Here is a 25,500-nt window from a genome sequence, read left to right as displayed (position 1 = left end):
ATTTTGAGAGGTGAGTACATTTATACACTGACAAGTGGGTGCTGGAAGCAGCAACATTAGGTCTGAGTACAAAATGTAAATCTCTGGCTACACCCCTGGCTTCTGATATAAGAAACATACCAACCTTCTCTCTTAAACAATGATGTCCACAGCAAACAAGGATGATCTCCATATTGGAAAGCTGAAAGAGCCGCACCTACACGGGTCAGCAATTTATAGTACTGGGTAGCTATGACAGTGATTACTGCAATTACTACACAGCAGGCAGCATGCAATTAGCAAATGGTGGCCACTAATTGGTGCAGAAGCCATCAGATGCTCATGTGCAAATTCCTACAAAAGCAGGCTGCAATCTCTGCCAACAAACTCAATCACTCTATTGCAGAGACTGACAGAGAGAGAGAGAGAGAGAGAGAGAGAGAAAAGGAAAAATAAATATTACCAAATCATACAAAGGAAAGGTATGTGACACATATGTATTTACTGGCATGTAGTAGATGTTATTGAAGAATAGTCTACATAATGTGAACCATTCATATGTGGCAGCAGTACTTCTTTATGCACAGACGTTCTGCTTAACTACTGCTATGGACAATACTGTGTGTACATGTGGGCAGTGGGATATACCTGTGAAATGTGTAGCTCAGCATTAAATGTCAAAGATTGGATCCATGTTATCTGTGTTCTGTACAGCAGTGTGGCCAATGGCTGTTGGGGGATTAGCGCTATCATTACATAAACATGGGTGTGACAGAACAACACATGCATGATAGTCATATTAAAGTGTAACTTAGCATTGGCAACTGCTGTAGCAGTCTAGTGTGCTTATCTAGAATCTGTTGCCATATATACCCCCTTAATGTTAGTGTGTGTTCATATGTGACACCTGTTTGTGTTGCAGCAAGGACCAACAGTTCATCTGTGAGGTCCAGGGACTTACAACAGTGTGGATCTTGTGTGTGTGTGTGTGTGTATGCCACACACATACGGAGAAATATATATGTGTCATATATATTCTCATCTGTAAATGTGCATAGAGCAGGGGACATATTGAAACTGTGAAGGGGGGAGATATATATGTCAGTGAAGGTTAGTATGCGCATATTTGCATGTAGGTTTTAGTGTGTGACAAACAAGACAGCATACAGTGCTGGTATATAACATGTGGTGGTTAAACACTGTGGGTGGTTTGTTCAGTTTGCAATGTTGAAGCCAGTAAGGCATGCTAAAGCTACCTGGGCTGTGAACACCTTCAATGCATTTATCCCAAGACTGTGCGATTTTATTACATTACTGTATACCTTATATCCTTTGTATAATTGATATTCTTACTATGAAAGGTGAAATATACACACACACACATATATATATATATATATATATATATATATATATATATCTACATATATATATATATATATATATATATATATATATATATATATATATATATACTCATACACGCCTACATCTACTTGTTGTAATAGATTCTCTGTACTGTTGACTGACTGTGATGGTCAATATGCTTGTGAATATGTCAAAGATATGTATTTGTGGGATAGCTTAGTGGGAAACTGCTTATGTTATGGTATTATGGGTTCTTGCTTTGATCCTAACAAAAGCTGTGTATTCTGTTGCTAGGGAGAACAAGTGCTATTGCATACAGTGTGATTAAGTCCCTTGGTTTTAACTTGGGTGTGTCATTGGAGGCTAAAACACTACATCTATGATTATTGATTGGTACCGAGGTTGAATGCAAATCCTGTGTGTACTGTAGTACTACTTGAAGCTCTGTGCCTGTACAGCAAAGTATGGTGTATGTCCACATTGCTTGCATCCACTGTTTTGTGTGGTCCCTGTATTCATCACAGATTGCATTTCTCAAGATTAAGGTTGTGTAAGTACTGACACACAGTACTGTATAGTACACACCAAAAGCTTATATGCGTTGTCATACCTTTGTGTCCTGTAATTATGTCTGATGTGTGTGTGGGTATGTCTGTAACATGTCCTTTGACATATATGTGGTAAAACATATAACTGAGTATCTAGCAACATTCATAGTGTACTACAGCAGTATGTGACCTATATTCCCAATTGTGCGCATATTTTGGCCACGGGTTTGGCATTATCAAGTTGTGTGGTATAATAGTAATACATTTACTGGACCTTACACTGATTGTGATGGATAATATATTTATTTACACATCAGCTTGATGTATGTCTGCTGTGGCTAGGTGGTGCATCGTGTTGTATACAGTGTGCCAGGTGTTCTTGTATAGTCTTATATAGTGATTTTAATTTGTTGCTGTGCAGAACATGGTTCATTAGATAGAGAGTGAGCAAGGCACTTTCAAGTATTTGTGGGGTGAGCAGTGATAAGTGGCAGTTACAGTGTTTCACTCTCGGTTAGCTTATAGGTTGCTATATATGGCAGCTCAGTGATATCTGTACTGTATAATGTTAAATGTGCCATATGACTTGCTCAGACATATTTTTGTATTTATGTCTTCCAGGGATCATGGCCCATCGCAGGAACCCCAGTTACAGTAGTGCTGAAGATTATATCATTACTAGCAGTATGATTCAGCACTACCGTCTCATGTTCTCACGAACCAGCCAGGACCAGCAGGAGCGTACTGCAATGTGGCAAGATGTTGTCCATAGGGTCAATGAAGTAGGCCTGCATAACCAGACATATGAGCAGGTATGCCACCACTGCAGTGATCTTTTCAGACATGTCTGTCAGTGTGCCGCTGATGTGCATAGACAACAGCTTGCAACAGGAGGTGGTGTTAATATCCATCCCCCCTCACCAGAGTGGAGGAGTTGTTCCTGAGCCTGGTGGCACCTGCCCAACAACAACAGCAGCAGACATACACCATTATGGAGGTTGCAGCCACCTAGCAAGCACACATGGTGCATACAGGTAACATGGCATATCTGTAGACTACTGTTATCTTTATTGGTAGATCATGCATATGTGAGATGTGGAGTGTGTCGTTCAATGATGTGGAGCCTGTTGTTGTGCAATACTGATAATTTGGGACATAATCTGTAGCCCTGTGAATGTAAACTGTTGTTGTACTGTAAGATTGCAAACACACAGTAGCAATGCCACAGTTGTGGCCACTGACAAACTGTCTCATCTCTATGTAGGTCCCTCTGGGGTGACATCAATGCAGCGGACAGATGCTGGTGAGTGTGTTCTACATTTATTATTGTAAATAAAAAGTGCATGTCATAGTTAAGGTATAGGCCATGTACACATGTAACACACCTACCCATAATGCATGCTGTGCATGTTTGGTGTAAGAGCACGCACATCTCACAAATGTGATTAGCTGCCTCAAACACATGCAATACCCAGACCATCTCAAACAAATGTGGCTAGACTGTAGTGACCATTGGATAGGCACAGTTGATACTCAACATGCACATAACATACACATCTATGTCATACACAGAGCATTTTAACATGCTACACATAAAGGATTCTCAAACCCTCTGTAAAGACACACTCCAGTATCTAAAATCTCATCCACACATTACACATAATATACCTGAGGGGTAGAGGCCTATCCTGGGGCATTTAAACACTCTGCAATGCACTACACATTCATGTCAGGGAATGCTCCTTATTGGCCTCCTTACAAACTCACTTAACAACTGTTTGTGAAATGGTGAATATAGCCAAGGTAATACAGTTCTGGCACAGCATGATTAGTGCTGGTTTGTGAAACATTTGTAGTCTTGAGTGACCACCTGATGCTTCATGATGATGGCCAATGGTACTATACCCCATCCAGATATTGTAACCACAGTACTACACATAGCTGTCATTGCTAGACACCATAATGATGCATGTGTGCACACATATGCACTTCTAAACAGTATGCATACAATCACCATTTGCACAACTGACACATATGTCTTGTGATACTATTGAGTGTCTAGGTCATATGACACATATTGGGTCTGTATAGTGTTTAAATATGCAGTTGTGTTTTAGCATGCCATGTCATGGATGAGACTGGCATGTCCACAATATGATCTACACTCACCATAAGTACCATACATTGGGTATGTGGCCGAATGGTATTCCATCAATTATCCATGCATCACTGATGATGTTGTGTGAATACTCATCATGCATATGCTAAAAATGTGTCCACAATTATTTGCTAAAGACACAGAGGCTGTAATCAACATTGGATACCTATCTGACACACATATACACATCCAGCAATGGTATGTACACCTGTGAGTTATGGTGCACAGTACATTACAGGGTTATGAATACCTGCACAGCAATGTTGTGTCCATGTATGCATTGTGTTCCAGGGGGAGGGCCATCACCTAATAACAAAACACACGCATCAAAGCCATGTATACTGTTAGTAACAAGGACTGACTACACTTGCACTGCATGCTCTTGAGCAACACATGTCCTGCATGCTGACATGTGTGATATGACTGTTTTGCTTGTGATACTGTACCCCACCATCACCTGCTATTGTGTATGTTCTGTGATTGCTGGTGTTGTGTGTGTCTGCTTTAGGGAGGAGTGTAGTTTTGTGTGTGTGCATGTGCACATGTGTGTATGTGTGCATGTGCGCATGTGTGCATGTGTGCATGTGCGCATGTGTGCAAGTGCACATGGGTGCATGTATGCATGTGTGCATGTGGTCTGAAGTCATGTTCAAGTCTTAAAGTGTGTTTCCTGTTTTCCTCATAGAGATGCCGAGGTGGGCTGGTTCAGAACAGCAGGGAACCTGATGTCACTGAGACAGACAGTGATGATGAGGATAGGTGTGTTGAGGCACAAGCAGGTTTGTCAGGGTCTGTTGCTGGGCCAGCAATTGACAGTACACAAGTCTCCACCCCATCCATGCACACAGTCATACTGCCTGTACATCCATTATCACCATTGCCCTTAGCTGAGAGACAGTGTACAGTTGGCACTGGCCAGGACAGTGTGGTATCTATGGCACATGTATCAGGACACAGTAGCCATAGCCAGATGTCTGGAATGGTACCACATAGGTAGATGCTCACAGGTTCTTGTCAGAGCACCGCTGGTCATCATGCCCCTGGCAGACTTGCCACACCTTTTTCTACCACATGCATGTTCCAGGCTGTCATGGAGGCACAGACACGAATGGAGCAGTACAGCAGACAGGGGCTAAGGGCACAGAGGGCTCATTACACCTCTGTAAATGACAGTATCCGTGACCTAGCAGGTGCCATACGTAACTACACTGAGGTCATTGATAGACATTGGGGTGAGACATTGAATGTCCTCCACAATGTCATGTCCATGTGTCAGGACAGTGCAGGACAGTTGAGACGTCGACATGGATGTATGCCAGCAACATCAGCAGCTGGAGGTCACCAGGTATGTCCAGCAAGTCACAGCCGCTCCCATAGTGCCAGTACCAGCCCCAGCAATGTTGGGGGGGGCTGTCCATAGACCATCCTAGCAGACCATGTGCACGTGGCTCTGGCCAGTCCCAGCAGGGTCCTGGATCCAGTGGACATATGTCAACCTCTTCGGATAGTACCCAATCTGGATTAGTACCTGATACTGTCTGTAGCACCCCTGCCAGGCATAGGTTCCATTTCCATGGCCAGAGATGGTGATCTGTAAAGCCTGCCAGGTACAGTCTGTAGCTGTCTCACAAATCCCCGTATATGGCAGCCACATGGTGGAATTGTGTGCATGCAGACACACACACATAAACCAGAAACCTAGGGCAAACACATACCCGCACACATTACATCAACATTGGCCCATAGAAGTACTCATGGCCCTCACACACACACACACACACGCACACACACACACACACACACACACACACACACACACACACACACACACACACACACACACACACACACATGTTGATTGTATGGCTCAGTGTAGGCCTCTGGCAAACCAACAACACACCCTGTGCATATGATGAAACCTGTGCCACCTCCTTGTCATCTGTAACATTGATGCAGGAACAGGCTAACATGGTGCTAATGCACAGGGTGACTTTAATAAAGTATAGCAATGGTTGGATGTGTAGCATGTTGTCAGAAGTAAAGTGTAATTATATCCTTGAAGGTGTATCTGAGCAGGCATGATGCATTAAAGCTGTAATTACCAATGCTGTATTGTTTTTACTAGTGTTTATTCCAATTGTGTTTTGTTTGCCCATGTGCCACTTGGCTGATGTGTGTAGTTGTGTCAGCATGCGTTATACAGTGGGCAGTAAGTATGGGGTGTGTGCAACACAGGTTTGCAGGTGTCCATTTGTGAACATGGTGGAGGTGCACTGTCTGCTTGTACATGCATATTGGACACATGGGCAGGCTGACATGCCCTGTATTGGCCAGTCTTAACACTCCATAGTTTCTATTGGTGGCCAGTATGCATTGTACTACACACATTTTGGAACTTGAGTACACATGTGTGTGTATGACACAGGTTGACACTGTGCTGTGGGTGATGCTGCTATTGCTATCTGTCATTGGTTTGCATTACTAAGGTTAACACTGTCCCAGCTGCATAATCCTTTAGTAATGCACACTGTTCACCTACAGAGTTGCATGGACCGTGCTATCATAAACACAAGAAATTCTCACTTATACAGTAAAAGTGCATTAGTCTCATGGACCCCTGCCATAAACTAAATATATAATAGAAGGTGTGAAGTTGTACCAAAAAAGAGTTACATACCAAGAAGGGATGACCTCTCTGGTCAGTATCATTGAGAAAATACAATCCCTCAATAAACATACAAGGCAAGCTTCAAAACACAGAATGGCAAGGATTCCAAAGACAACACTAAAGCTTTCTTTAATGTTGTGTATAATCTACAGGGGAAATCTCAGATCGGGTCACAGGTAATGTAAATGGTCACAAAGTACACTTATTTGACTGACATTACCAATTTCTTGTCAGACAGTTTGAATGTGGATTTCACCAGCTTATCGTTACACAAGGGACACATTTCCAGACCTGAAGAATGTAAAACCTGATGATTCACAGACACTCTAGTTAAAACATCTCTTTACCAAAGTCCAAACCACAGTAGCAATGGTACTGGACAGTGACCCTGGCTGTGTCATACACAAGCTGACATATGAAGTCACCACTCACCTAAACACTCTGTCCATATGCAGCCTCTATAGAGGTTACATACTTGTGGAATGACTCATGGTAATGGTGTTCACAGTCCACAAGGGTTGAGCTACAACATCTTCTTCTCCTTTCAGCTGCTCCCATTAGGGGTGGCCACAGTAGATACTCAATTTCCATTTCTTCCTGCCCTCTGCATCTTGCGCTGTCACACCATCCACCTGCATGTCCTCTCTCACCACAGCCATAAACCTCATCTTAAGCATTTCTTGTTACCTGCTGGCTTCATCCTTAGCATCTATTTCACAATATACTCTGCATCCCTCCTCAGCACATGTACAAACCAACTTAATCCTGCCTATCTGGCTTGGTCTACTAACCTTCAAACCTGGGCTGACCCTCTAATATACTTATTCCTAAACCTGTCCACCCTCGTCACACCCAGTGCAAATGTTAACATAAATTGATTAAGGGTAGAACTACCACAGATCCTGGAAACTCTCACCCTATAAGCCAGACAAATGTTATCGGGAAGGCTATGGAGCACAGCATTATGGAACTCATTAACAGAGACATTATGAACCTGCAAACACTACACCATACCCATTTAGGTTCTCTAAAGTCCCGATCATGGCTCCTACACCTAGTAGACTTCAAGCCAGTTAACAAGGCTATAGGTGAGGGAGGGGAGGTCCACACAGCCAAGCTATAGCTCACCAGCAAATCATACCCATCCCACATTCTGGTATTATACATAACCTCAACAGACTGACCATAAACGATTGTTAGATGATGGATTGACAACTGACGCACAGATGTAGGACACACAGTAACATTTGCAGCCTCCATGTACAATTCTATGCCAGTAACAAGTTGTATTCACCTGCACTCAGTCCTGGGACCACTCCTGTTTGGCATATAGCTTTCTTAGGTACAAGCAAACACAGTAGGGATATGTCTGCCCACATTTGATGAAAATGCATACTGTGGGCTATACTTTATTCTCCAGATGACACACACATCCTCCAAAAGGGTATCCTAGACACAGATACCTGATGTCAAACTCCTGTAAAGCTATAAGCCAAAGAAAGCATAGTTATCCACTTTTAGAAAACAAAGTATCCCCAGAGTACAGCATAGGTAGTAGTCCCCAAAATGTGGAACAGGTACTAATTTATACATAGTGCCATGTGTTTCGTCATCTCTCCTTTGATAATCACATTACCAAAGGGTTTTGGAAATCCCTCTGTGGAGCATATAAGCAATAAAGGGTTTGCATGCAGATCCACAGAAGTTGTTGCACACCTATAATGATTAGTCATCTTTGACAGACTTTGCTTGCTTTGGAACAGGATTCAAATATACCTCAAGCATAAACCCTCACTCACACTCTTCAATAGAAACCGTGATTAGTGGATGTGAAACAGAAGACATGGCCCAGGGATCACTGCAGTGAATAAGCTTGTCACTAGCATACAGTAGTGACCTAAGGTCTGGAAAGTGCCAGCACGCTCCGGCAAAGATAACAGACGCATTCATGGAGAATGCAGATTACCCACCTATGAAATAATTGAGGTCACATGCATGTATATGGCTTTGACCCACAGCTACTTTACATGTGGAATGCACATACAGTTGTCATTGTGATATGTCATACACTAGAAAAATCAAAACCCACTCCACATTGACCAACAGTGTCACACACTCTCATGCATATGGAACACGCACAGTCAGAAAGTGCGAGATTCAAACTCCTTTTTAAGTACATTATGATACTATAGCAGTATGCATTTACACAATGCACTATACACATTACTGAGATCTCATTTTTCCACAGGTATATCTGTAGGATAGTGACATCATCAGACTTGTCAAATATGAGTATATGGTGACATGATCAGACTTGTCAAATATGAGTATACCACTTTTAAGGGGTGTGAGTATTCTCCAAAAAAGGTTGCTCTTTCTCAGGGAGGCACACACACAAAGTTGATAAGTGTAGGATTCAAATGCCTACCTAACTGTGTTATGATACTACAGCAGTAGACATTTAAACTATGCGCTATACACATTACTGGGATGCTTTGTTTCCACAGGTATATTTGTAGGATGGTGACATCATCAAACTTGACAAAGATGAGCATACCACTTTTAAGGGGTGTGAGTATTCTCCAAAAAGGTTACTTCCCAGGGAGACACACACACAGTTGGCAAGTGCAGGATTCAAACCTCTATCTAACTACATTACGATATTACATCAGTATGCATTTATACAATGTGTTAAACACATTACTGGGGCTTCACTTTTCCACAGGTATATTTGTAGGATGGTGACATCATCAGACTTGACAAAGATGAATATACCACTTTTAAGTGGTGTGAGTATTAGGGCGGCCATGGTGGTGCAGTGGTTAGCATTGCCGCCTCACAGCAAGAGGTTCTCCTGTTCAATCCTCAGCTGGGGTGCCTTCTGTGCGGAGTCTGCATGTCCTCCCTGTGGTCGCGTGGGTTTTCTCCGGGTGCTCCGGTTTCCTCCCACATCCCAAAGACATGCTGCAGGTGGATTGGACACTCTAAATTGGCCCTAGGTGTGTGTGTGAGTGTGCCTTCTGTGGAAGGTTGGGTGCCGGGCTGGCAACTCGACACCGTAAAACTCCACTGCCATTCAATGTGCGGACAGGTGATCCGCTGTGGTGACCCCTAACCAGGATAAAGCCAAAAGAAGAAGAAGAAGTGGTGTGAGTATTCTCCATGAAGGTTGTTGTTCTCAAGGGAAACACACACACACACACACACACACACACACACACACACACACACACACGGACCCACACAGTTGGCAAGTACAGGATCAAAACCCTACTTAACTACATTATGATACTATAGCAGCACGCATTTACACGACACACTATATACATTACTGGGATTTCACCTTTCCGCAGGTATATTTGTAGGATGGTGACATCAGACTTGTCAAAGATGAGTATACCACTTTAAAGGGGTGTGAGCAGTCTACAAAAAGGTTTCTCCTCTCCAGGGTGACACACACAGGTGGCCAGAAAAAGATTCAAACCCCTACCTAACTAAGTTACTCTTTTACAGCAGTACACATTTACACAACATGCTGTACACATTACTGAGATTTCACCTTTCCACAAGTATATTTGCAGGATGGTGACATCATCAGACTTGACAAAGATGAGTATACCACTTTTAAGGGGTGTGAATAGTCTCCAAAAACACTGCTTTCACCTCTGGGAGACACACACACACAGTCGGCAAATGCAGGATTCAAACCCCTACCTAAATACACTATGATACTAAAGCAGTACACATTTACACAATGCGCTATACACTTTAATGGGATTTTATTTTTCCACAGGTATATTTGTAGGATGCTGACATCATCAGACTTGACAAATATGAGTATACCACTTTTAAGGGTTGTGAGTAGTCTCCAAAAAGGTTGCTCTCTCCCCAGGGAGAGACAGACACACACACACACAGACACACACACACACACACACACACACACACACACACACACACACACACACACACACACACACACACACAGTTGGCAAGTGCGGGCTTCTTAATATAAACTAAGTACGTCTTTACACTTCAGCAAGCAATAAGGAGTTAAAGGGTGCAATGCAGACATTACTTGCTGACAGTTTGCCCAAAGGTTTTTTCACATTTGCTAACCTCAGCAGGCTTATCATACTAGGTGTATTGTGAGTGTATTGTATGCATAGGCCATGACCATATCATATATGGGTTGATGCACACACAGGGTCAAACCGGTGGCTAAGCTCTGTCAACCCAATACTGGACAATACAGTCAGGAGGAGTGGGATCATACAACCACAACACCAACTGTCTCACATAGACCTAAAATATAAGTACCAGCAAAACACACACATAAATACACATTACCATACTCGGAGAATACAAATATTAATCTGAAAAAGAGAGAGTGTCCTCCTAAGCAGACAAGCAAGCAACATGCACCTCCAAGCACACGCCAGAAAACACATAATACACCAAAGCAGTTTGCCTCACAACAGGCCCTAAGGCAAAACAACATACCCAATACACTAGTAATAGGTAACTTCATAGTCAGGCACACAGTTGTTCCACTCACTCGGCTGGACAAGCGGAAGGTTACTATCAGTTGTCTGTCAGGTGCTATGATCCGCCACATAACACAAGCAATTACATCACTCCAGAACAGGTACATATATGACGTGTTCTTTGTACATGTCAGTGTGAATTATCTGAGACATACCTCCCAGGACAACACGACAAGAGATATATTGTAGCTCTATGATCATGTAGCCCAGGCTGGTATGACCCTGACATTGAGTAGCATCTTATATTCACCTACATGATACTGCAATATAACAGAAAGATGATAAACTTCAACAATTGGCTGAGCTTCTGGTGTCATTCAAAGAGGATCCAGTCTCTGTCTGCCTGTGATGACATGATAGACAAGGCTCATTGCTTCACTGCAGATGGTTTGTACCTGTCGCCCCTATGCTTCTGAATACTGGCCAAGGCTCTTACTGTCCCCATATTACCTTTTTTAGGCAAGGCTCAAAGGTTCATAGGTTCATAGGTAGGTACTAGGCTTTTGGCTCTGGGGCCTATACAATCGCAACCAAAAAGGTACCCTGGCTTTTGCCACCCAAGAAATTTATTTTCCTGTGTCACTGTCGAGCAGAGACACAGAAGTGATCCCCGGGGTGAAGTTCCTATTTCCCATCCAATCATCAATATTTTTCTTAAAGAGTGCTAATGAGGAGCTTTGTCTGATCTAGACAGGTAGTTTATTCTGGAGTTTTGGAAGTCTCTGGGACAGGAATCTGTCCCTCCAGCATGTTCTGTTTATTGTGGTGACACGGTTTAGGTCCCTAGAGTGTGTAGCTCAGAGAGATTGGGATTTCTTTAAGTGGAGCATGTCCAACAGCTCTGGGTTTGACATAGCTTTGTATGTTAGGCAGACATCACCTCTGAGTAGGCAATATGTGACAGAGTAATAGCTGGAGTGTTTTGAGACGGTCTGTGTAGGGCATGTGTTTGAGGCAAGTAATCCTCTTTGTGAGGTATTTCTACGGCCTTTCCAGTTGTTGTAGATGTCTTGTGAGGTACATATCAAAAGGGGCGTTGTACTCTATAATGGATCTAATGAGTGATGAGTAGAGGGGAACAATGACCTCTTTTTTTCTGCATGAGAAACCTTTTGTGATGAGGTGTGCCATGTAGACTGATTTCCTGACTACAGTGGCAATGTGATTATCAAAGGAGAGACTGCTGTCCACTTGTGTCCCAAGGTCTCTTATCACACATTCAGTGTTAAGTATACTACCGCCTATGTTGTGGTTCATGGGTGCAGAGTTTTTACCAAAGGGAATGACAATGTACTTTTTGGCATTGAGCTTGAGGCCATGGCTTTGACACCAGGCATCTGTCTCAGAGAGGCCCTTTTGCAGGATGTCCACATCATTAGTAGTTTTAATTATGGCTCCTAGTTTGCAGTCATCTACGAACTTCATTAGCCAAAGACCTTCTGTGTTAGCCTGTTCTTCAGGGAAGTAGATACCAAACAGGACAGGACACAGGACTGAACCCTGTGGTTCTCCACTTGTCACTGGTCCGAAGTCGGATTTGGAGTCTGCTACTTTCACAGTGTGGGTTCTGTCATTGAGCCAGTTGGCAACCCATCTTGTGACATAGGGATTTATACCTAGTTTAGTGAGTTTATCTATAATTCCAGAGTGGGGGATGGTGTTGAAAGTCTTGGCAAGATCTAGATAGGCTGTGTGAACCACCTTACCCTTGTCTACGGCTTTGGTGACTGCTTCAAAGAAGGCTATCAGGTTTAGGAGACATTATCTGCCTTTTTCAAACCCAAACTTGTTGTGGTCCAGAGTTTGGAGATTACCAATGCCTTTGTTTATAAGTTCCATGATGATACATTCCATGGCCTTGGAGACCAGGCTCATCAGGCTAATGGGGTGCTAGTTCCCGGGGTCCGTGGTGGCTCCCCTTGTGTAGTGGGATAACTGTCGCTGTGCGCCATTCAGCAGGCACAAAGCCTGAGGTGAGGCTATGATTGATCATGGTACTTAGTTGTGGTGCCAGTTTGTTCTGTAGTTCATGTAGAACACAACCTGGGATGCTGGCTGGTCCAATGGATGCTGTGTTCCTGGCTTTAAAGAGTGTGGTTTTTACCTGTGCAGCCATGATGACAGCAACTTTGTATTCTTCCGGTATAGAGATGGGCTCTTTCATGGGTGAGAGGGGGGTAAAGTTAGCACTGAACCTATCTGCCAAGATGTTGGCCATATCAATTGGGTCTGTATATTTAGTGTCATTGTGCTGTAACTCAGAGCAGATCTGAGTGTTGCCATTGAGATTCTTGACATAGCTATAGAATGCTTTGTGGTTGTCTTTAGAATCAGTGGCAATTTTGTTTTCGTAACTAGCTTTGGAAGATTTTATCAGGGATCACAGCTTCTTAGTGAGGCTGACCAGGGAGCTCCTCCACTCATGGGATTTTACCCCCTTTTGCAACAGTTTCTTCCTTCAGTTGTTCAGTTTGTTTATGGTAGGGGACCACCAGATTGGGACCACCAGATTGGCTTCCTTTTCTTGGAGGATAGCGTCTTGGTTCTGTTTGGGATAGCATGATCCATGCACTCATGTAAGTGCTTATAAAGTGTAATTGTGTAGGATTCAGTAGTCATAACTGTATTGTCCATCTGCATGGGTTTCATGAAGTTTACTACTTCTGCCTTAAGCAGCATGAAGTTGGCTTTGGAGAAATTTATTAACATAGTTTTCTTAATGGGGGTGGGGGCAGAATGTGGATATGTAGGGTAATTCGCTTATGGTCAGATCGGAGCAATGAGACGTTGACTTCAGGTGTGGAACACCAGTCACTCAGGACAAACCAAGCCCCGTAACCAACACAAATAACCACAAAGTGAGCTAAATGCTACTCATTGCCAGAAGTCTCAGCCTCCAGATGCACACACTCGAGGCACTTCTCAGTATGGAGAATATTGACATCTGTGCAGTAACAGAAAACTAGTTCAAGGCTCCAGAGAGCACACCAGCACTACCAGGATACCACTCATTCCATACCTTCCAGCATCAGAACCTGGATCATAGCACATAGGGTGGGGATGTATCCATATTCATCAAGGATACCTACACTTCTCTCTACATCCTCTCTACAGGATATGTACCCATAGAATGTTGCACAGCAACGTTCTTCCCACTCCACAGGGGTGGAGGCACAAAAGACCCTTGGCATTCATGCTCTATGAGCCTGACAAGTCTGACCTGCAAGGCAATGGAGCCAATCTTAATGGAAGTCAACAATAAAGACATTGGGAATCTTCACAAAGTTGAGCACACCCAGTTTGGCTTTGTCAAATGCAGATCACGCCTCCTGCACTGGGTGGATTTCTTTGAGACAGTTACCCAGGCTACAGATGATTGAAAGGAGCTCCACACAGCCTACCTATATCTCGCTAAGGCCTTTGACACCATTCTCCAGTCAGGTATTATAGATGAACTCACCAACCTGGGCATGAATCCATACATCACAAGATGGATTGCAAACTGGCTCACAGATAGATCCCACAAATTAAGAGTTGCTGGCTACATGTCAGACTACACCGGTAACAACTGGTGTTCCCCAGGGTTCAATCCTGGGGTCCCTCCTGTTTGGTATAGACTTCTCAAAAGTACATGCCAACACAGGAGGGCTGTGGTTGACTAAGTTTGCTGGGAACTGTAAAGTGTTTAACATAATAGATTCCCCAGATGACACAAATATTCTCCAGAAGGGATTCTATGAGACAGATGTGTGGTGTCAGAATCATGGCCTCAAGCTCAATGTGAAAGAATGCATAGTAATCCCTTTTGGGGAAAACAAAGTACCCACAAACTACCACATAGGTGTTACCCCCTAAAAACTGACAAGGTAATAAGGGATCTGGGGACACAAGTAGATAGTCATCTTTCCTTTGACAACCATGTTGCCAAAGTGATTAGGAAATCCTATGTGGCCCACCTAATCAACAAAGGGTTTGCTTCAGGATCAAAAGAGGTAGTGGTGGCCCTCTACTCTTAAGTCATCAGACCCATCATTGAGTACAATGCACCATTTTGGATGTACCTGACTAAGCATATCCAGCAGCTGGAGAGACCACAGAGGTACCTCACCAAGAGGATTACTGGCCTCAAACAGTTGTGTTATGCAACACAACTGGTAAAACTAAATCTGTTCTCCGTTGCGTACCGCCTACTCAGAGGCACACTCTGCCTAACATACAGAGCCATGTCCAGCACATAACTGTTGAACATGCTCCATCTACGGATAACAAAATTGAGTTGCATTACACACTCCAGGGATATGAACCTCATCACAACAATGAATACAACATGCTGGTGGGATAGAGTACCATCCCAGATACTTGCCTCACTGTGGAATAGAGTCCCAATGTACATCAGACAGAGCCCCTTGCTGACACTCTTCAATAAGAACCTTGATGAGTGGATGGAAAACAGACAATTCACACCAGGCATCACATCAGCAGTCCTACTAGAAAAAGGCCTAGGGTACTGACTATTAGAACTAGGGCTTAGGAAACTACCCAATGGGGTGGTGAAAGCTGCACAACTTGCCTAGGCTAATATATGCCTTTGTGAAGATAGTCTACTACATACCTATGAACCTATGTGACAGGTACATGTCTACAGATAGTAGATGTGTACTTCATTGTACAGTCATGTTGTACAGCAGGCACATGCACCACATACACTGTAATGCTTACAGATACTGGTGGCTATTATGTACAATGGGTGAGATGTGCACCTCAAGTCTTTTGTGCCATTGGGATGTGTGCTGGGTGGGACAGTCCTGGATGACTCCCTGTCATGTTCACCCTCTTGCACACATCTCTGCCCATCCATCTTTGGCTTATTATACTGTCTTCCCCCTACATATATATATATAGGTACATAGGTAGGTAATAGGCTATCTGCCTGAAGGCATATATATTAATATGGCCAGAGTGTGCAGCTATCACCACACATGGGGTTAGTTCACTAGGCCTCTGTGTAGTCGAGCTGATGAAGTGATCCATGGTGTGACAGTTCAGTTTCACATGCATTCATCAAGGCGCCTCTGGAAGAGTATCAGTGAGGGACTCAGCTTAATGTAGGTTGGGAGCCTGTTCCAAAGCAAGAGAAGTCTGTGAGTTAGTAATGTATCCCTCCAACATGTTCTAGTCATTGTTGTGATGATGATATCCCTAAAGCATGTGGCACAGTGAGCTTGGGTTTACTTCAGTTAGAGCATGTACATCAGTTCTGCTTTGGGCATGGACCTGTCTGTTGGGCAGAGATCGCCTGAGTAGACAGTATGCAACAGAGTACAGATTGAGTTAACTTCAGCCTTGTTGCATGCGACAACTGTTTGAGGCCAGTAATCCTCTTGTTGAGGTACTTCATTGGTCTTTCCAGATACTGAAGGTGCCTAGTCAGATTCATTGCAAGTGTGCAATGATACTTTCTGATGCCTCTGATGACTGACGAGTAGAGGGAACCTCCTTTGACCTACATGCAAAGACCTTGGCAATTTGTGGGAACACATAGCATGATTTTCTAACCACTTTGTGAATGCGTTTCTGGAAGTAGAGATGACTATCCTCATGTGTCCGTAGATCCCTTATTATTAGCTCCATATTTAGGGTGTTGTCACCTATGTGGTATTTGTATGACTGTAGCTCGAGGCCATAATTTTGACACCACATCTGTCTGATTGAGACCCTTTTTAAGGATGTCTCTGTTATCCCAAACATCGATTATGACAACCTTTTTGAAATTATCCACAAACTTTGCTAACCATAGCCCTCATGTGTTTGACTGTATTTCTGAAAAGTATACACCAGACAGAAGGGGTCCCAGGACTGAGCCATGTGGAACAGCAGTTGTTACCAGCTTACAGTCCAACAAGGAGACCACAATTCTTACCTTGTGGGATCTATCTGTGCCCCAGTTGGCAATCCATCAGATGACATATGTGTTTATGCAGAGATTGTTGATTTTGTGGATATGACATGTGTGTGGGATGTTGGAAAAGGGCTTTTCAAGGTCTATGTAGGCCATGTGTAGCTCATTTTATTGAGGTATGTCCTGGGTAACTGCCTTGAAAACTGTCTAGCAGGTTTATTGACAATGATCTGCCCCTGACCAAACCAAAATGGGTAGGGTTGGGTGTTTGTAGGCTCCCAATAGCTCTGTTTATGTGTTCCATAATGATGGACTCCATGGCCTTGCATATCAGGCTTATTAGGCTTATAAGACAATAGTTCCCATGGTCTATTGTGCACCAACACTTGTGGAGTGTGCCAAACGTTGCTGTAACCCATTCAACAGTTTCATATCCTGTACAGAGGGTCTCAACAGACTGTTCAGGTGCAGGGTCTGTTTGTTTTGGAGTTCACATATGACACAGCCAGGGACACCATGTCATCCCATAGACACCACATTTTTAGGTTTGGATAGAGCTGTTTAACCATTGTATATGTGATTTCTGGCTTTTCATAATCTCCAGGTATGGTAATGGGCCCTTTTGTCAGTGAGAGGGGGGTAAATATGTATGAACCTGTGTGACAAGATGTTGGCAATGTCAGTCATGTACATGTATTCATTTACACTTTGCACTGACTCAGAACATATATGAGTTTACAATGATATTTATGACATAGCTAAAGAAAGCTTTGTGGTTCTCTATGGACTCTTTGGCAATATTTGTTGCCAGAGCATGGCTTGGATAATGTTAGGAGTGCTCATTGTTTCTTGATGATACTGATCGGAGATGTATTGATCTTCTTTGGATTTTCAATTTCTTTGAACAACTTAAGTACTTGTAGTACATAGTTTGATTATGACAGGGGTCCAATATATTATATGGGTCTGTTTTCATATCACTGTGTGCGCAAGGCAGGATTGGTCAATAGTGACAAGTGTCTGGAGTAAGAACTGCAACTGCCAGATATGTGTGGCCCACTGCTGTACTCAGACATGGCCTAGGTGTGTGAGCATGCCCAGTATGACCTTTTAGTATGTTGTTGACTGACATTTGCTTCATTTGTTTAAGTGAGTGAGCATGCCCAGTATTATCTTTCAGTATGTTGCTGACTGAAATGTGCTAAATTTGTTTGTGTGTGTGAGCATGCCCACTATGGGCATATATACTACATGTGTGTGAAAAATCAAGTTGGTTTTTACTTCAGGGCTCAGCTTTGTGTTGTACATTGACAGGAAGCACACTATGCCTGCAGGGCTTCCATGAGTCAATTTGTATAGACTTATCAACATTTCTACATACAGGGGGGACAGCTATTATTTGTACATTTCTACCCGGGGGCACACCTGATTGTTACTGTGGGTGTACATAGGATGAGGGGTACACCTGATACTTATACACATTTGCTAGGCCTGCACTGCTATGTCAGGTACTCCATTTCAGTCTGTACTGTTGCCTATCGTACTGGCTTGAGGCATACCACTGTACTACAGACCTTAGCTTCCAATTACACACATATTAGTTTGTGACTTCATAGCCTACCCAACCCACATCACACTGCCTGGCCTGCTGTTATCTGTCTACATAGGCCTGGTGGGAGGTTACTCATATGCCTCTTCAGAGGGCAAGATACAGCATTTGTTTGTGTTTGCGTTTGTCTATGATTGTCCTACTGGCTGTGACTGTTAGGTATGTGACCCCCCCCCCCCAACAGGTATGTGTGAGTGACTTAAGTTGTGTTTGTGCCAGTGAAATGCTGTCATGGCTTAGTGGTTCAGTACTGTGACTATAGTGCACAATATCCTGAGTTCGAGCCCTGTCACTGCTTTTCATTTTCCTGCTGGGCAGACCTGACTGGTTAAGAAACAGTAAGGCAGGTGTGAGCATGTTTACTCGACTTTGCTCGACTTTGCCCGACTTTGCCCAACATTGCCCAACATTGCCCGACGTTGCGCTGGTTAGTGTGGTGCACCGCTATGCACAATTGTATTTAAATATGCTCAATACTGGTGAAATGTGCTTAGCAGTGCTTTATATTGCTTAAAATAGGGCATCCATGCCTCAGGTGGTGCTGCAGGGCTGCCTATGTCGGATGCACATAGTCCACTCCCTATACATGTTTGAAAACAGGTAGTGTCAAGTTAGACATCCCTTTTACTGAATGTGCGAGTCAGAGAGTGGTGTCATTTCCAGGGTTCCTACTGAGTCAGTGTATGTGCTATGCATTGCCTCTTTGCCAAGGCCAGGGCATACAGGGCATGCCTTCTTCTGCCTACTGGGGCAGGCTCAGGTTGTTCCTTCTCTAAGTCACACTGTGCCTGTGCAGGCCTTGGCAATGGTGGGGTGCTGTTTGGCCCTGCCCCATGCTGTTCCTGCTGCAGCTGTTTCTGCAGAATCATATTGTCTAGCATGGCACATACCATAACAATTTCGGTACATGTAGTTGGTGAGTACTGCAAGGCTCCACCAGATGTGTCCAGGCACTGGAACCATGACTTGAGCATCCCAAACACACGCTCAATTATGTTTCTTGTTTGTGCGTGTGCCTCATTATGATTATGTAGTTCTTGTTCTGGTGTGTGTGCATTTCTGATGGGTGTCATCAGCCATGGCACCAGTGTGTATCCAGCATCCCCCACTAGGTGACCATCAGGGATATCCCCATTGGCAAATCTCTAGTACAGCTGTATCAGATGCCAGAGGTGGGAATTGTGATAGCTTCCAGGGCAGCCAGCACACACATTCAATATTATGCCCTGGGCATCTCACACGACATGTGTGCATGTTTGCAAGGAGTTTCCTATCTTTTAACATTGTGCACCTTTGGTTTGAGGTTTTCAAATAGGACAACTGTAGGCATGCCTCTTGCAATCCTAAGCAACTCAAAGCAAACATAAGCCACTGTGCTCCAATTAGCTTACAGCCTGTCTGACACCCCCCCCTCATTATGTCACCTATATTCTACTCTACTACTCACCTACTCCTACTCTTACACTCTTGGAAAATGGCTCACATGCTGGAGAAAATTGGGATTCATTATCCTTATCCTCATTTGCATAGGATTGCCTACTAATGCATGGGTACATCTCTCACACTGAGCTTCCCCCCTTAGCAACCACTACTCAGTGGCCATGTTGCCTTCAGCCTGCCATTCACCTGCATGGCGGAATAAGCTTTTTAGTGAAAATGCCTATTTCTGGCTTTTTTTTAATTATTTTCTTGTTTTTATAAGTGCCGCACATTTGCGCAGTGCTGCGTTATGCTTAAACATCGGAGATCGGGGAAAAAAAGTTAGATTTTTATATTTTTAAACATTTATAAATGTTAATGGCCTTATATTTAGCCATCGGCATGCTTCCTCAACTGTGTGCATCCTTTATTTGTATCTGTCATAGCTTCGTTTAGCTATTTGCAGAACGGTACTCCGTTACCAATGGAGTACATTTCTGCAGATTACACTAATCTTACACGGATAGGTTAGTGTTTCCTGGATCGCAAATTTACCTCATTTGCCTAGCTTTCACCAGCAAATGAGGTAATTTGCATACCATGAAGCTGTCTATGCAAGAGTAGCTTTAGAAGCTCTTGTGCACGCCCCCTGCCGGCTGTTCCTGGATCTCACGGATTGCCTGTTTGACGTCTTATACTACTCTACAACTCCGTGCAAGCTTTTGTAAATCCGGTCCAGTGTTTTTTGATTGTCTGATGAAGTGGCATTGATAGCCGTGAAAGCAATTACAATAAAACCTTTTCTCTTTGATGCCTCTGCTCTGCTTTTGTTTGTTTCACCTTTATTTCTACTTAATATTATTCATTAAAGGGGAGCATGTTTTCAATTGCAAGGTAAACCTTTGGTGTTATAATATTTAATGTTTAAAGTAGGAAAAGTAACTCACAACTAAGACAGAATATGCTAATGAGACTCCACGAATCTCATCTATGCATGAACAAATGAAAAGAAAGAGCAAAAACCATAGCCTGTATCAGTCTATCATTGCAGAATAAATTTAACATATGTTAAAAAATCAAAATTTGTAATCTGGGGAAAAACTGAATGCAGACAGAAAAGAAAATCATCTCTCATAAAGTCCCACCCTTGCAATAGATGAAAGTTAAGGCAAACTTGCATCAGCAAAAATATTTGCATTGTTGTACTCTGTTCACTATTACGCTGTGTCTTAAGGTTACGCAACCTAAAGATGAAAGAAATGTTTTATAATGTCCTTAAGTCCATTTTTTGAGACATGAGACAAATAAGGAGGCAGTGGCCAACAAAGCACCACAGTTTGTCAGTAAGAATTTTTGCATTTTTGATAAAATATAGGAGTTCAGACTTAAGGTCCAGACAACATCACATGCATGTGGTGGTTAAACATATTTTACAGACTAAAAGGAATTCACTAAAGCATACATGAACATTCCTGCATCAGTAAATATTGGATTACTGCAGACTAGTGCTACAGTATACAGGAATATTTTTAGCTAGTTTCATAATAGATAAATATGTCAGATCAGAAATACTGACATAGGCTACTCCATAGCATAAACAGATAAAACCCTCACTATAGTAAAGGTGATTCAAGTTCTCATAGTAGCTAAGGTGCATGTAGAAGCTAGTAGGGGTAGATGGAAGTTAGTGATCCTTCTTGGTCAAAAATCCTGGGAGGAGGGAGGCAGTTCTGGCTTGCCAAATCGGTGTCACCTATCAGGAACATTAGGTGTCACATAGGACTTGAGAAAACCAAGCCCATCCTGCCATATGCAGTTACACTAGGAACTGAGGTAAATCCTAAGAGGGCAGCTATAGTGGAGCTCAGTGGTGTCACCATAGGGGAGGGATGCACCACTGTGAGACAGAGTAGGCCACCCTGCAGTACCAGCATGTATGGCCTGTTCCCTAACACCTCTCTGCAAGCAGATGCCATTATGGAGAATTCCCAAACAGGAATGAATTGTCTGTAGGGCTCTCATCTGCCTGGGAGTCCCTGGCTACCATGACCTCGGAACAATAGAACCAGTTGGCTACAGGTAGAGCAGACACCTTATACAGTCCAGTGTGGACAGAGAAAGAAAAAAAACCTACAAGCTTCATTCTGAATTTTACTACCTAAAAGCCAGTAGTCCAGTATTTGTCTTTTACAAGAAAGTAGCAAAAACAAAAAAGGCATTTTTAGCAATTAGCTTTATCAGAGAATAACATAATATTGCAGAGAGAAGAAATATAAAGTAATCCTGAAATTCCTTCAATGTAACATTGCAACTATTTATGACAATAATATTAACAATAGCCTTTTTGATGATTCATCTGCTTAATTTGAGTTTAGTGTCAGAGACAATATCTTCAAATTCTGGCATGTGACCCCCAACACAATGATCAAAATATGTCAATACTATCACCTAGTCTAAAATCAGTGCCATTAAACTGTCAGTTTTACTAGTGGGATATTTCCTTGTAAATAGTATTATAATGGTAAATTAGTTAAAAAATAGTGAGACCATTCAAAGTTGAATTGATGTGAATGCGCAGGCTGAATTTTATTTTGTATCATTTTCATTTCACGTGAAACACTTGAGGCAAAAATGTTTATAGACTAGATATAAATGAAGAGGATTCAGTTATTATTTCTAAAGTAACAGATATATCATATGGTAATACTTTAAAATGTATTAAATGTGGCTTACCTTTGTAAGAAAGGATAGCATAATGGGACTTTTGTGTCATGTGACACTGCCATTCCTGTTTTTTGCAGTAAACCGTCAAAGTTCCTCAGGGAGGAAGGCTATTTCATTTTGTTATCTAGTATCTACATCTAATAATTAATTTTAAGTTACAAGTACAATGTAGTATCAGAACATACTGCATGCTTCATCATTCACGGTGTGACCCGAGTATGGAAGACCGCAGAGACATTACATTAGCAAATTAACTTTCAACATGATAGCGGGAAAGAGATGGAACAAAAACTACTTCACCAAGTAGACAGCAGGGGAGTTTTTGAATAATATAAATGGAAAAACTTATTGCAAAAAAAATGGTATGGGAACTTGTGTGGAAGCCTCTGGAGACACAGAACAGAGAAAAGTAGTTAAGTGAGTGAAATGGGGGAATACAAGCATGCACAGCATATTGTTAAAGAACAGATATGACCAGAAATAGTTTCTATCTTAGTAAGGAAAGAGGATGACCAAAAGCAGAGGTAGGGTATATCAGTGCAAACTGATATAAATTGGATGAGAGCATACCTTTCGAATGTCCAGAATTATGAGCAATGTCCTTGATTTTGCCTTATAATTTTTGGCGTGTGCCTCATAAAATTATTGCTTTTCTGGTAAATCACTGATGATTTCAGTCAGTCAATAATGCTAGACATTACAGTTTCACACATCTTATTGTTCAAAAAATATACGTTGATACAATACCTTTTGTTCTATTAACTTTTTAAGTGAATCAGAATAACATTTAAAAATTATAACTGATTTTGAATCTTTGTCTAACCATTATTTTTGGCCTTGTCATGAAATGCTGAGCAATGAACTTGAGAGGTGCAGATGAGAGGATGGCAGAACAGGAAATGAAAACCAGAAGCAGGACCAAATGTGTAAGTGGAGACAATTTAAGGCAGGGCAGGTTAGATGCAGCTACAGAGAATATAAATATAATCATAAGGAATACAGGGGCAAAACATTTGAAGAATTATATTGGAACATATAACTAAACTTAACAGAAAATATTTCATGTATTAGAAAAAGAAGGGAGGGTATAGAAAGTCAAATGAAAGAGGAGACACTTAATAAGAAAGTTAATCAGCAATCATTAACAAGTAGGCATGGGGTGGCAAAAGTTAAAGGGCTAAAGCTGAGAAGGGGTGATAGCATAAATATTAGCATTGACATGTTTGGATTTTGTTACTTTAAGTATAAGCAGCCAAAAGTGTAAATTAAAAGCAAAAATTCCCAAAGCATCACCCCTCCTAAAAGAATTAAAAATATTGTTTTTGCAGCACCCCCCCCCCCATGTGAAGGACATTATCCGTCAAATCTTTTACTTACATATACCAACTCAATGGTTATTAAAAACAGAGAATAGTGAACAGACCATACATTCTGCTATTCCTTCCAGTGCAAAAGCAAAGATCTTATAAAGTCTACTACGGTTAGCTGAAAACATTTATGTACATTAAAGTGACTCTAGCAAATACTGCTTGGGATTATCAGCAGAGTGGTGTGAATTTTGTAAGTATGCTGCTGCCTGCAATTTGCATTTTCTAGGGGTTATCCTCTGAACTATATACTTGTTCCTTTTATGAATAAGAAAAGACTATCTAAGTCAGAAGATTATGAATATAAGCGGTGGTGGTGCTGCGGTAACACTGTCGCCTCACAGTTAGCCATTGCCAGTTCGATTCTCAGTTAGAGCATCTTCTGTGTGGCGACATGCGTGAACGGGCATTCCTTCATTGAAGGTTGTGCATTAGGCCTGGCAAGCCAGCATGTAAAACTCTACTGCTAATCATTAGCGGACCGGAGTTCTGCTGTGGTGACCCCTAACTGGGAAAAGCCGAAAGACACAAACAAACAATGAATATAAGATGGCAGCAAACTTCATCCCCTAGTCCTGGGTTTGATTCTTTTGGTATTCAAGAGCCTAGTTTGCATCTCTGAGCAAGACATTAACCAGGCAATGATCCAGTGTCATTTATCAGAAGAGGCTTTTGTGCCTATTGAGTTTGTTTGCTTAACAAAATAAAAGTATAAAAGGTAGCAGTACTGTCAAATGCACTAGAAAAACAATCTGCAAAGAGGAGTAATAAGCTATAAGGAGAGTAATAAAGGGCCAAAGTGAAGGCAGCACTGAAGCTGCTGACAGAAGTTACAGAATCACTATAAAAAAAACAAGAATATAAAGAAGGCAGATATGGAATCCTGAGACTAAATAAACAAGATACATGTACAGCTCACAGCTTTAGACCACCAAAGAAAAAAGAAAGAGAAAAATATAGCCATGCAGGACAAAACAGAGAAGTGAACAACTTATGAAACAGTAATAACCTAAGAAAGTTGAGTTTAAGTTAAAATGTGGGAGGTTCTGGCACTAATAAATTCTAGGAGAATCATCTATCCAAATAATTGAACTGGTCAAGTAGAAATGGTATGGTGCTAGACAGGCTTTTGACTGCAAGCAACTAGGACAAATGGGACAAATCACAGTCACAACAAAAAAGAAAGAAACGCTGTAAAACCAACCACGTCCAAA

Source organism: Protopterus annectens, chromosome 2.part2 (genome assembly GCF_019279795.1).
Source record: "Protopterus annectens isolate FY-2018-M chromosome 2.part2, PAN1.0, whole genome shotgun sequence".
In the NCBI taxonomy this organism is placed as follows: domain Eukaryota; kingdom Metazoa; phylum Chordata; order Ceratodontiformes; family Protopteridae; genus Protopterus; species Protopterus annectens.
Note: the sequence above shows the minus strand (reverse complement) of the source record.